This window comes from Crocodylus porosus, unplaced genomic scaffold (genome assembly GCF_001723895.1).
Source record: "Crocodylus porosus isolate Cpor-Errol unplaced genomic scaffold, CroPor_comp1, whole genome shotgun sequence".
Lineage (NCBI taxonomy): Eukaryota > Metazoa > Chordata > Crocodylia > Crocodylidae > Crocodylus > Crocodylus porosus.
Genome location: NW_017728906.1, coordinates 29032789 through 29045417, shown reverse-complemented (window position 1 = coordinate 29045417; position 12629 = coordinate 29032789). Strand labels below are relative to the sequence as shown.

The 12629-nt window shown below is 39.7% G+C and overlaps 1 long non-coding RNA gene across 1 annotated transcript in view; it reads left to right on the top strand.

Annotated features, from left to right (window-relative positions):
* Positions 1-12153, top strand: part of LOC109305719 — a 36679-nt gene extending 24526 nt beyond the window's left edge. The window contains exon 4 of the long non-coding RNA XR_002099681.1: positions 11446-12153. This is a non-coding gene — a long non-coding RNA (uncharacterized LOC109305719). The remainder of the gene's footprint in view (positions 1-11445) is intronic.
* The last annotated feature ends 476 nt before the right edge of the window (positions 12154-12629 follow it).

The window sequence follows — 12629 nt, the reverse complement described above, 5'->3', positions numbered from 1 at the left end:
TAGGTCATCCCAGCCAAAGGTCTGTCTAGCCAGGCCTTGAAAACCTCCAAGGATGCAGTGTCCACAACCTCTCTTGATAACCTGTTCCACTGTTTTACTACCCTCCTAGTATGATAATTATTCCTAATATCTAACCTAAACTTCTTTTGGTGCAACTTGAGACTGTTGCTCCTTGTTCTGTCATCTGCCACCACTGGAAACAGTCAGGCTGCATCCTTTTTCAAAGCTCCCTTCAAGTAAGGCTGCTTTTAAATCCCCTCTCAGTCTTCTCTTCTCCAAACGAAATAAACCTAGTACCTTAATATTTTCTCATAAGTCATGTGCCCCAGCCCCCTCGCCATTTGTGTTGTCCCCTGTTGCTCTCTAATTGCTCCTTTCTGTGGTGGAGGACCCAAAACTGAATACAGTACTCCAGATGTAGTCTTACCAGTGTTGAATAGAGGTGAAGAATCACTTCCCTTGACCTACTGCCAACACAACTACCAATGCAGCCCAGGATGCCATTAGCCTTCTTTACAACAAGGGCAAAATGTTGGCTCATGTTCAGCTTATTGTCCACTGTAACCCCACAGGTATTTTTCTGAAGAGTTGATGCCCAGCCAGTGAACCCTGAGCCTATACTGGTGCATGGAATTGCTCTGTCTTAAGTACAGGACTTTGCACTTGTCCTTGCTAACCCTCATGAGATTTATTTTGGCTCAATACTCCAATTTTTATAGGTTACTCTGAATCCTAGCCCTACCCTCCAGCATATCTATTATGCTCCCAAGCTTGGTGGCATACATCGTTAGAAATCCTTCTTGTTACCCTTCACACCACTTTCTAGCTGTACCTCCAATTGTGCTTTGGCCATCTTTAGTTCATCTCTGCATGCCTGAGCAATGCTATTATACTCCTCCTTAGTTGCTGAGCATTACTGCATTAGTAAGCAGTAACTAATTGGGCATAAATTTGATACCTTCATGATGCAGGTATCAAATTTATGCTCAAGTTACCATATTTACTACTGCATAGGTAGATGCATGCCTATACTGTGCAGTATTTTGGTTATTGTGCAGTAAATGTGCATGTGTAGATGTGCCTGCTGTATTCTTGTTGCTAAAACAGCCAACAGCATAATGAGTTCTCATCACCTGCAGATCAATGATTCTTCTGTTCTATTCAGCACTTGTGAGACCTCATCAGTTTTGGGCCCCATACTCCAAGAAGGATGTGGACTGTTTGGATGAGTTCAGTGCAGAGCAACAAAATATGATTAGGGACCTGAGAGACAAGACTTATGAGAAAAAGCTGATTGAACTAGGATCATTCAGTCTAAAGTATAGAAGATTGAGTGGGGAGATTTGTTAGCTCTTCAAATACCAGAATGGTGATTACAGAGAGGATGGCGATGGGCTTTTCTCTGTGGCTGTAGGACACAGGACTAGAAGCATCAGCCTCAAGCTTCAGGAAGGGAACTTTAGGCTAGAGATTAGGAAGCGCTCTTTGACTATCAGTAACCAGTCTATACTGGAGCAGGCTACCTAAAGAAGGTGTGGAATCTCCATCCTGGGAAGTTTTCAAGAGCAGGTTAGACAGATCAATTGGCCAGGATGTTTTAGTCAGGGATGCTCCTGACTTAAGCATATGGATGGACTAGTTGATTTTGTGAGTTCCCTTCCAGCCATACTTTCTTATGATCCTATGATTCTAAGTCAAACCCAAAGAGGAAAAAGATCTGTGGTAACTTCCCACTTGTCTTTTTACAAGGATATATTTATCATTGAGGGAAATATTATTGAAAGATTATTGAATTTAATAATGGATTAAAGAAAATTTGGCTGTTAGGCTGATGTTTTGGACAGAGACATTAGAATCTTCAGACTTCTTAAAAAGTCATTATTAAGTGAAATGATTCTGGGTTACAGCAAATATTTGCTCAGACATTCTGTAAACTAATGGACATGCTTGAATGGTGTCAGATTATTGATTGTAAGTAGAGGAATAACACTTAGCTTTTCTGTAAAAGGTATTAGTTAGAATCAAAATTGAATGGGCAAAAATCCTTTTAAATGTCTAAGAAACTCTCAGATAGATTGAGAGTAAATAAAAAAGAAAAAAATGTATGTGGGATTAATGAGTTGCATTAGGTATAGTTATCTGCTCTGAACACTACTTAAACTACGAGCGATAAAAACTAAAACAAAGTGAACTATAGAAATATTAGTATTTTGTACTAATGTCTGAACAAATAGAAAAGATAATTCAGAACTACACTGAAAGTAAAGTCTTCTGACATCCCTGGCTTGAGAAGTAGATCAAATTCACTCTCTCTTATTATCAAATGGGTCTGTTTTAATGTAATTATTCTTCAAATCATTGTAGTGAATATTTATTTGTTGTTAGTAAAGTTACACAATGTCCTTGGGTTGGACAGCAAATACTTTCCATTTTTTCTACTCTGAACAGGAATTTTCTGAAAAGCAGACATCTACACTAGTGTTCCCATCCCATCCTCTTTTACTTAATTATGTAGTGTTTGCCTTAATTTCACCTAAGCTATTTTAGATTTGTAGATTTCCACCCATCACTACAGAGTCTCAAAGTATTTCCCACATATATACTTTAGTGAGTGTTAAGTCTCTGGCCATATACCAAAGAATGGAAGAACCAACATCTGACATCACTCTGATGGATAAATCTCTTGGTGACATTGACATTTTTTTCTATTTCAGTTCTATGATTAGCAAGAATCTTGACCTAAGAGAAGGTTCTCTTGAACTAAGAGAATCAGAAAAAGCAGCTAAGAATTTTGGGCTATTATAGAAAAGTGCATGGAATAAAAGCAAACTATCAGTTAAGGTGAAGATGCACATCTATATGACTTGTGGGGTGCCATCCCTGCTTTATGATTCAGAAACATGGACTTTATATGCTACACAACTTTCACATGAGTTGTCTATGTAAGGTCCTGAAAATAAAGTGGGAAGACAGAACAACAAACACAAAGATACTGGAGCAGTTAAGACTGATACACTTAGAAACTAGGACTGTGCAAAGCTTCAGTTCACAACTCGATTCAGAGAAGATTCAGCCCAATTCGGAGGCTGAATCTCTGAATCTGAATCGAATTGCTAGAAGCTTAAAACTTTCTGAATCAATTCAGAGCCTCCAAATCAATTTGGAAAAGATTCAGAAGGCAGTTTTTCATGGGAAACAGAAACTTAGAAGAGGGAGGGGGAGCAGGGGGGATGGACTGCCATCTCTAGGTGGCCAGTGAGTGTGATTTCTCCCTGACTGCCCTTCCAATCACAGTGTCTGGGGGAGGGACATAGAAACAGCATAAAAGTCTCTGCCTACAGGATTTTCTGTCCCAGACCCCCCTACACCTATATCCTTGACAGCTGGCAGGCTTCATGGCCTTAGCAGGGCCTAGTAGGCCTGCAGTTTTCACACACACATCGCACCCCTCCCGTGCCTTAACAAACATGCAGTGTCACCCATTTCATGAGTTTTGCTTGTCAGCAGCTTAAGGTGCAGTTTCTCAGAAACCCCTGCACCTATCTTGTTGAAACTTGTCAGGCTTTGTGGCCTCAGCAGGGGCTACGATCTTTGCAAGTTTAATGTGAATCAGCCAAAAAATGAAGGTTATAGATATTTCATTGATTACCCATTATACTCTATGATACAATCTCTGAATATCTCTGAATTGGCACCGAATCTTTCGAAGCTGATTCAGCTGAATTGAGTAAGAAAAGCAATCTGAATCTCTGAATCAAATCACTGGCCTCCAATTTGGATGAATCTGAATCCAAATTAAATAGTTCTCTATTCGCATAGGCCTACTAGAAACTACTATCATCAAGAAGAGAATGTTGTGATGGATTGGCCATGTAAAGAGAATGGGAGAAAACTTCATCCCCCCAAAAATTTTGTATAGTGAGATTTGAGATAGCTCTACAAAGTGGAGTGACCCTCTATGGTGCTACCATGATGTGCGCAAAAATTATATGAAGTCACACAGGAACCTAGGAGGAGCGTGGAAAATCCTGACTGATCTAGAGGGGACATTTGGCACTGGGTGCAGCTCAACATGAAGTGGCTTTGATCCAGAGGATCTATGGAAAGAGAAAAAAGAAAGCAGTGTGCTGTAAACTTGGACTCTAACTCAGACAATACATGTATCTGTGAAACTTGTAAGAAACTGTGTCACTCTTGAATTTGGCTTGTCAGTGACAAATGGATTTATCAGGCATCTGACTAGACTGCTTCTGTGTACAGCATGATCCACACGATTGACGGTTCCCTACTACTAAGTCTCTGCTGAATTTAACAGGAACATTCTATATCCTTCTTTCCAAATTAAACATTTGAATTTTGTCTCTTATAATAGTTATAATATAACTTTATTTTATGATCATAAAAAATGGGAATTCACATGGAGTTAGTGATGAGGACAGCACAGGATCAAATGCTTAAGGAACCTTTAAAAATATATATATGTTTAACAATGAGGCATGTGGATAAAATAAAGAGGCACAAATCCTGAACTTGCATAGCTTATTATATTTCCAATGAAATCAAGTTATGAACCTATGACAATTTATATTAGACTCTGTCTGAAGTTTAGTTCATAAGTCATTACATCATGCTTTGTTCAATAGAAGGCAGCTTTCCTATGCATCTCTAATGTATTACAATGAGTACAATTTTGTCAACAGCTTGGGACATGAGTAAAAACAATGATTTTTAGTCTTCCACTTGCCTCAGAGAAAACTAGCAAATAAATTTAAACTGGCGAGTTTTTGCTCATTTTCAATCAAGAACAAAATTACTCTTCATCTAACAAAAGGAAATATTTCATGCATCTCAGCAATAGGGAGAATGGATGCTCAAAGGATACATCCTTTGCTCAAAGGATACATCTTAAGCTTCTATGAACATTTTTCCATGCCAAATATTGCCCAAGTGGTCAGCAATGCATACAATGATAGGAAAGGAAAAAAAAGAGAAAAGATTGCTCAGATGTCTCCAAAGCAACATTTTTGAGCAATACTTTTGAAAATTCATTAAAAGGTGACAAAAAGTTTAATTAGATTCTATAATTAAAAAAATACCAAAGCGTTTAGTAAATTGAAAGCAAGGGTCACAGTAATAATACCCACAGTACTCCCCTGCTAAAAGCTGAAAGTAAGGGAAGCAATGGCAGCAGTTATCATAAAATGACCATGTCCCGATCAGGGACAAGAACTTAGGTAAGGCTGGCAACCTCTAAGGGTGAAGTCATCTGACATATTCAGATTTCACATCAATACTTAGCTCTTAGTCATTCTGTACTGCAAAACATCTGTTATTCATTTGATAGATTCTGTGCTACTAACACTGGGATGAAAATTAATTAAGATTTCTTCTTATCTTTATTTTTAACATCATGGATTTCTAAAATCTTAGGATCATTCCTACTCAAATTAGAGAGCCTTATTAATGATTCCTGAATTCTTCACTTGTTGATTAATCTAATTCTTCTGTTTTTCCAGAATATCTGAATGACATACCAAAACTGTGGAAAACAATATCAATTAAACAACATCAGACCTTTGTTCCTAACATACTCCTTTTATAATAACTCCAAAACATAAAATTAAAAATCCTGTATTAAAATGTTCTGTAGGCTCCTGCCAGACTTTCAAGTAGTGGGGTAATGGGACCTGATGTGTGACCCACACAAATCACAGAACCACAGAAAATTAGGATTGGTGGGGACCTCAGTAGGGCCAGATATGGGTAAACCTGGCAGCTGCCTGGGGCCTGGAAAGAAAGTAGGCCCCCAGATGGATATTTTTGTATTATTATGATCATTATGTCTGGTAAAGGGGAGCCTGATACTAAAAGTTTGCATGGGGCCACCAGGAGTCTAGGTATGGTGCTGAACCTCAGGAGGTCATCTAGTCCAACCCCCCTGCTTCTGTAATTGAAGGTTGCATTCTTCCTAACTTTCCACATGGGCATAGGAGGAGGTGTGATTTTAGGATCATAAATCAGATCCCATTATGCTTTATTGCCAGTGCCGGGGGATCAAACTCCTGCACCAGCTTTGTACCAACTCCAAAGCACATTTAATTTGGACTTAGATTTCTATACAATACTTCAGTAATAAAAGCTTACTGCCTAAAATGTGGGTTTCTACTCGATCAGTTTCCCAGCTGATCATTGAAAAGCTGAGATTATGGTTTCCTAGGCAAAATCTACCCAGTATTCTTATCCTCTTAGGCAAAAGCTTGGTGCAACATGGGAGTCTGATTGTTACCACATCCCTTTACAAAAACCTTGTCTGTTTAATCTATTTGCTGCATCTTGACATAATTGAAAATTATAAGTTTGATACGTGAGGCCCCACGTTTTTCACATTTGTTCATGCATAGTTGTTTGTACAGAGTTCCAATCTGGTACTTTAAGCACTACTCTTTATCATGGCTCCTATTGCTATTATTATTATTTAATTCATAGTAGAGGAAAAGCACCCAGAAGAATAAGAGACCCTTAATGGAAACTGTTTTGTGCCATACTGAGGAAAAATGTCAGCTATATTCCATTTGAACAATAAGTGCCTGTAATAGGGCCCTTGCCCCATTACTAAAAGGGAGAAAGAGCCCAGGGCTCGTTAGCCAGGCCCAGCCCCTTAAACAAACTTATAAAAGCAAATGGGACCTTAAATAAAATGGCCACCTGCCACCCCATGTGCATTGACAGGCCTAGAACAGAAAAAGAAGATCAGGTGAACCAAGGAGAGGCTTATAAGCACATGGCCAAGCCCAGAAGAGGCAGTTGCAGGTGGTAAAGCTCTGAGGAGCCTGCCCAGGCTACCTACAGAGGAAGGACTCTAACCTTGACTGAGGAACATTGTGTTTTGGGAGCACATGTTCATGTTTTGATTTATACTTAGACCAGAGCCACACAAGGGTTGGAGAAGCCCCATAACTTAAGCAGATATGTGCCTCAAGCCTTTGTGTTAGGACTACAATGGGGTGAGGTTAATCCCAACTTTGCTCTTTGGGACCAGAAACTCCTGTTTTGATTTACATTTACACTGGAGGACTAGGTGTGGCTGTAAGAGGAGGACTGGAAGCCACCAGGGTGCTCCCAGGGCCCAGAGTCCAATGGATTGTGTGGGGCAGAAACCTGAATAATTCAGAAGGAGGATGGTTGTGTGTCAAAGGACTGAGTACCTAATAGCAAAGACTGAGGCAGCACAGGCTTAGAGCCTGTGAGGGTCTAGTGGAAGCTGGGACCTGAGAAGTCAGGATCCTCATACCTTGGGGTGAACGGACCCTGCTAAATCAAAGTGAGCCAAGACCTATCCCAAACCTGTATCTGCTCCCTGTGGCAGCCTTGCAATGAAATTACAACAGCAAAGACATGGCAGGAAAGACAACAATAAGGAAGGGTGGAACCTTAGGGACCAATGGGGGACCAGTCAGGCAAGAGACCTTGTTGTTTCAGTGCTGGACTCATGACAGTGCCCAACTGTTATTTATATGTTGATTCCAAATATATGTTTTCAAATGAAAATTTCTGAATTATTTTATAGGTAAAACAAATTAGCAATTATTGTACAGTACAGTTTCATGCATCATAAACTTCATCATTAAACAAAATTCCACTTTCCTCAGGACATAGTTTCTAATCTATATTGTAAGACAAGCAGTATTTTAACCATCAGGATAGAGGCAGCAAAGGGATAGGACTTTAAGTGAGTTTCAGTTAATATGAACTGGATTTTACTGCTTGATTTTTTCAAATCAAATGAAAATAAAGTAAACAAAACTAATCAAAAAAATATCTGAATTACATATAAATGGTGGCCAAATATCTCTCATAACTGGAAGTAAAAGTGGAGGGCAAAAACCTAAAATGGTGTAAATCACTATTGGAATGAATGGATACATTTTTTTTAAACCAGATGGGGTCTAGTTTAAAGTGCATGTCCTCATGACCTGGATTACAGGTGACTTTCAGAATCAGTGGTTACTAGTCTATGATAAAATAAATCAGCAATCTTCAATTTCTGAACTAGGAGGTAGCATATCTTTAATAATGATTTCTATAAAATGAGTACTATTACTTCTGCCTATGTCATTCAGTGGTTGCGCTGTGTAGTATAGTGGGAATCTGATCTTGTTTTGAGCTAATAGATGCTAATCTGAGGCAGTTAATAACCACCACGCATGGTACCAGTAAATGACTCAGTGATTAATATCAGTTGCTATTCAAATAGTGTGTGAAAGAATGGTGATAAAAAGATCACAACTTATCAGCTCCTACCATCCCTTAAGGCAGTAGTTTTCAACCTTTTCTGACTCAAGGCACAAGTCAGTAGACTGAAGACATCCCTTGTTAGACTCAAAGCATCCTTCAGAAAATGCCAGTTCTACTACAAGTCTGAATTTTTGACACTATAGATTCCTATTTGAAGTTTCTGTGTTTATCTTGTGAATCCCATGTAGGTGCTTGCACATGTAACCTGGGTACACCCAAGGGTGTACCCTATTCTCAATTGTATGGGATGGGTAGGCAGGAGGGGGTACTGTGAGAGGGATGCCAGAATTTTGAGCAGATCCTTCTTTCCTCTATGGAGTTAGCCCAAGCCCAAATTTCTTAACTATATACAATTATAATATACTTAAACATAGAACTAAATATCATATACATATATTTATAGTGAACATTAACCAATAACCAAGGTCAAACCCTAAATAACACTATTTACAACATCACAACAACATTTCAATTGCAAACTATAGGGCGTGAACATGAACAATCTTAATAATATCTATTTCCTTAATATAGTCCCTGATCCCTGGCAAGAGATAGTCCTCCTTCCAATGGGGTCCCTTGGGGAGGTGTCTAGGTAGCACCAGGGGCCCTTCCCCTTAGGGCCTTGACTAGATGGTGGGGGGGCTTCTCACCCAGCCCCTTCTCTGGGTTTGCCTGCCCCAAATGTCTTTCCCCTGTGGGACCCAAGTGCCCAATGACTCATGCTCCTTCAGGTGATGGTGGTCAGGGCTCAGCCCGATGGAGTCTCCTTTTCTGGAGTGCCTCTCCAGGCCTCTCCCGTGCCACTGGGCTCCTCTCCACCCTGTGCCCTGCTCTGGGCAATGAGGGCTCAGCTCCTCTCAGCTGCTGCACCACTGCTGCTGGCTCCTGGGTGCTGAGCCTCACGCTGCAGCACTACTATTTCCCTGTGCCCTGGCTCGGCACTGAGGGCTCTCTTAGCATGGGCCAGGCCCTTCAAGCTCTGACCAGCTGTCCTCATGCCAGGTTGCTAACTCAAGCAGCTTCCACTGCGCCCTGGCTCCCAAGGCTCAGACCCATGCGCCACCCTGTGCACCATGGGACCTGGCTGCTTGCTGGGAGATGAGGCCTGAGCTGCCTCACAGTGGACACCAAAGCTCTGCCGGGGTTGTAGGCTCAAGCTGCCGCTTGCGGCTCCAAAGCCCGGGCTCCCTACACTGAACTGTGCACTGTGATGGGCCTGAGCAGTTTCACACTACTCCCAGGACCAGGTCTCCACTCACTGTCCCTGTGCACTGTCAACAGCCCAAACAATCTCACACCACTCCCAAGACTACTTCTCCAGTGGCAACTTCAGGATCCTTGGGACTATTGCCTGCCAAGGAAGAGCTCTCCGGCTTTTCTTGGCTCCGTTCTTCTTGAGTCCCTTGCTGCATGTCCTCTTGTGCGGGGCACGCAGATCCTTTTATATGTTCCAGGGCTCCACCCCTGAAGTCTTCTGGACCTGACGGTTTGCAGTCTTCAGTCAGGTCCAAGGGAGCTCTTCTCCCCCTCCCCTCAGGAAAGAGGCATGACTTTATTTTCCTTGCTGCTTCCTGACTGGTGGATGGGCTCCATCAATCAAAACAGCAGGATCTCAAGCCTGGGACTCAACCCAAGCTCTGAAAGGTGAGCCTGCTACACACATTTAGCCATGCTAATACCGTGAGGCACCCTGCAGTACCTTTAAAAGGATCCCATAGATCCCCAGGGTGTCATTGCATCCTGATTGGGAATCACTGAAATGAAGGACCTTCATAGGCAGTTGCAACAAAACTCCCTCTCTCCTGAGAGAGGCTCTGTGAACTTAAAGCAATTTCTGAAGGAAGCATCATCGAAACAAGGAGAAAATATTCAGAAAAGCTGAATCTAAAAGCAGAACTAGGACACTCACAATCAATTTAAACACCAATGAAAAGATTTTTTTTTAAAAAAAAACTCTGGAAACTCTAGAGATATAGCCCACAGCTTCTAAATCATCAAGTTCTGGGAAAAACTCCTGGACATTCTTGTTAGCCAAAAGTGTGCAACTTTAAAAAAGGTTCAGCAGGGACCTCTGAATGCAGCTTTCAAAATACTCAAGAAGACCAGAAAACCAAGTCTCCATGGCTGAAATAATTGGCTTGGATACTTTACATTGTTGCTGCAGACTATGAAAATCTCCCCAGGAGAAAACAGTGAATGGATGATTCATAGTAGAATAGTGTTAATTATGAAAACAGAAGTATGGGTCATCAAATCATTTCCAAATACAAATCATGAATGCCTCTCAGCCATGTGAAAACTATTAATATCAATCAGTTCAGCTCTATGAACCACTTAGGCATAGATGTGGACAAAAAAAAATCAACTGAAATACAAGGGGTATCAGGTGTAACTTCTCACTGATTGTTTCTGCAGGGAAAATAAACCAGAAATGGAAAGCTGTGGAGAGAGACAAATGAGGAATAAGTCACAGTCTAAAATTATATACCTATATAAACAAGGAGTATTTATATCTATTTATGCATATTTGAATGTATATAAATACCCCTAAGTAAAAGACCTGAAAAATGTAATAAAGAGTCATACAGATTGTAGCATATTCTCTATATACTATGTATATAGAGAATATAATACGAAAGGAGAGAATCTATTTATCTTCCCAAAAGGAAGAAGCAAAAAAGACAAGTTTGGAACTTACAGTATTGAATCGTAGAAAATATTGCAAATGTGAAAATTCTTTGATCAAGAAAATTATTACATGAAAGCTACAGTAAAAGGACAAAGTTGGAGACTGGCTACTGAGGTAGTAGAAGATATAAGGGGATATACATGCACCAGATATCATCATTGGATACCTTTATCAAAGCAGTGCTGCTACATAGAGGAAAACAGAGACAATGGCCTGGTTTAAAGATTGTCCCTTCACTTACCAGCTTCTTGATTAGGGTGGGTCTCATGTATGAGACCTAAATATAGGTCTCATACAATTTTTCTCTTTTCTGAGAGTATTAGAGGGACCAATATTTTACTTGCATTTTCATAATTGTATTTAAGATATTTTCCTCAGTGCTACATCTTTTTCTCTCTCTCCCTTGTCACAAGTCACAGAAATTAGATAATACATTTCATCCTTTTGTTGTCACCTGCTAGATTTTTAGACATCAGGACATACAATGCTAGTGTGATGCTAAGCAACCCCATGCTGCTTTACAGCCTTTAAAGTTACAAAGTAATATGCCATGCCTGCTAGCACACAAGAATTTGTTATACAACAAGCGCTACAAGAGGCCTTCTGGGATTAAGTACTGGTTTGCAGCAAATCAGTAGCAGAAAATTAAACACATCTACTGAAGAGAATATTTATTTGTGAGGATCCTTGCACCCAAAATAATGAATTATTAATATGTATATGGTCATTAATTAATTTCATGATTTAATATAGGTACTTGTATGTTTAACATTGTATCTATTAAAATATCCAGACATACTGTGACCTTATTCATTTGAGAATCAAATGGTCACTGCATTAATAATGACTAATTCACCTGTTCACCTTGAATACACTAAGAAGTTGTATCATCATTTTTATTCATTGTATCTAAATGTTGTAGGGAAAGCAACTGACTTCTACAAGATGGGAGAAAGGACCTTTGTTTTAATGAACTGTATATATGTAAAGCTTGTTATGTGATAATACAATAAAAATTTCTATTATATGTAGTTTCTACTCCCAACTTCAATTCTACTCTTCATTAATATTTATATTTTCCCTCTCATAATTCTACTGGATAATTAAATTAGCAAAAAATGATGTGTTGAAGTATATAGTACTATAATCAGTCTAGACAGTTGGACATGTGTCTGTTTTGGAAACTGAAAAGAAACAAGGTACACATTACAATATAATGTGTGTCTTTATGTGACATTTTATTAAAAGTTGAACTTGTTGTTTACAGTGAAAGAATATTGACACAGTGAGGATATTTCAGTGAGCACTTTGTATTTCCAAGGTGAAAAATAGAGGCAGGAGAAAGAAGAAAGAAGAGACAGAAAGGGGTGTTTCTATTCTCTGTCCTGTTCTGTTTCACAAGACTTGCCATTATTCTGAAATTCCCTTGGCACTGCATGCAAGGAAAAAAACAGCAAAAATAATCCTTCCAGAATAATGGGTTGCACGATGTAACACTATCAAACCCTTTCACCTGCTGAGAAGTTGCCATCCATAGAAATCAAAGGACTACCATAATGTAGCTGGATTTTTTTTTCCAGTAGTACAGAAGAAATGCTGTACTTGGCTGTACATGTAGCAGACAGGAAAATTCAAATGGTTGGAT